This window comes from Piliocolobus tephrosceles, chromosome 7 (assembly GCF_002776525.5).
Source record: "Piliocolobus tephrosceles isolate RC106 chromosome 7, ASM277652v3, whole genome shotgun sequence".
Taxonomy (NCBI): domain Eukaryota; kingdom Metazoa; phylum Chordata; class Mammalia; order Primates; family Cercopithecidae; genus Piliocolobus; species Piliocolobus tephrosceles.
Genome location: NC_045440.1, coordinates 122156487 through 122158481, shown reverse-complemented (window position 1 = coordinate 122158481; position 1995 = coordinate 122156487).

Genomic DNA, 1995 nt, shown 5'->3' with positions numbered 1-1995 from the left:
AAACCTTATAAGCCAGAACAAATTGGGATCTTATCTTTAGCTTCCTTAAACAGAATAACTGTCAGCCAAGAATTCTGTATTCTGAAATCTAAGTTTCATAAATGAAGGAGAAATAACATTTTTCCAAAATAAGCAAAAACTGAGGGTACTTGTCACCACTAGACTGATAGATCCAAAAAGAAAAGCTCAAAGGAGTTTTAAACATTAAAATGTAAGGTCAATATGCACCAATATAAAAACACTCAAAAGAGGAGAACTCCCAGGGCTTAAGAAACAATGCAATGGAAAATACAAAGCAACCAGGTAACAATCAACATGATGACTGGAACAGTATCACACATATCATTACTAACTTTGAATATAAACCCACAGTCAACATCACACTGATTGTGGAAAAGTTGAAATCATTTCCTCTCGGAACCAGAACAAGACAAGGTTGCCTATTTTCACCACTTCTATTCAACACAGTACTGAAATTCCTAGCCAGAGCAATCAGGCAAGAGAAAGAAATTAAGGACATCCAAATTAGAAAAGAGGAAGCCAAGCTATCTCTGCTCATAATATGATCTTCTACCCCTTTTAAAAGATTCAGATTCACAAAGCTCAGGACTCCTCAATGGTGACACAAACTCACTGCATGTACAGCTGCACTGGCACCCCTTCATGTTACCTCTGTGGGACTTTGGGTGGGAGTGGAGGGGTGGCTGATGCAAACATGCAGCTCCTGCTACTTGCTGTGCCATGAGTAATAAGAGTCCTTTTTCTCTGACCCTGGAGTCTCATATTGTCTGCCAGCCTCTATAAAAAGGTAACAGGCTAGCCTGTTTGTGTGAAAATAGGATAAAATCTCACACCCTTCACAATTCTTGATACACTCACACTTTCTGAATTCTGGTTATTCTAGCTTTGTTTCCATTTTTTGAAAGTGTCATGTTCCTAGCCATACGTCCCTTCTTTATAGAGTGCTCCTTTGCCCCCCTTGCCAAGTTAATACTTATCCATCCTAAAGATCTCAACTCAAGTATCACTTCCTCAGAAAGTCTTCCAGAGCCTTTTCCCCATGAGCATAAGGCACCTACCCACCCCCCACAGTGTACCTTTAACTTATAACATCAATCACGGTGCAATAGGATGATAAACAGAAATTTCCTCATGTTTTCAATTTTCATATGAGGCGCTGAAGTTTAACACAATAGATGATGAATGTCCTATATATTGTAAATCAAAGTGCTAGGCATATAACCTAAGGACTTGCTTAGAATAACCAAAATTGGCTCATTCAACTCCTGCCTATATAAATAAAGCCACGGACTTCATCTAGAAGAAGACGAATATTTATTTGACAGGAATTTGCATATGAGCTATAGAGAATGTGGGCCGTTTTCCCTGTTCCGTCCTTTTCTTTGCTCTGTGTCTCCAGCCAGGTGAAAGATCCCCAAGAGAAACTTTCATAGAAATTAGGATTGTTTAAATAGAGGAAATTACCAGCCAGCTCCCTCGTTAGTTGCTTACTTGGCAGTAGAAAGTAGAACTTGCCCCATGCTGCTGCTTAATGGAGCCCATGTGTTCTTGCATAAGCCTTACATGTGTTTTCTGAAGTCAAAGAAAGAAAGTCAAAGATCTGAGCCTGATTCTTCCGAAAAAGCCTGGATGAGAAGTTAGTTGGAGCTGTCCCCGGACCAAAATGGTAAGGGAAGATAGCAACAGAAGAGGCTTGAAGGCCTAACATTTGGAAGGGCAAGGATGCACAGTATCTTTCCAAGGGTCAAATGGATACGGTTGAAGTTAGGCAGGCAAGAATGCTACTAAAAGAACTTGCTCCACAGGGCTACCTACTGAACCATGGGTTTACAAGAGGAAGTTTACTAGGGAGCAGATGTTATAGAGCAGTCTACCGAGAGGGAAGGAATTAAAAGAAGCATGCTACCAAGGACAAGATAGAGAGGAGAGTGGGGAGCAAGGAGAATGAAAGAGCACATCCCTTCCCCACTGCTG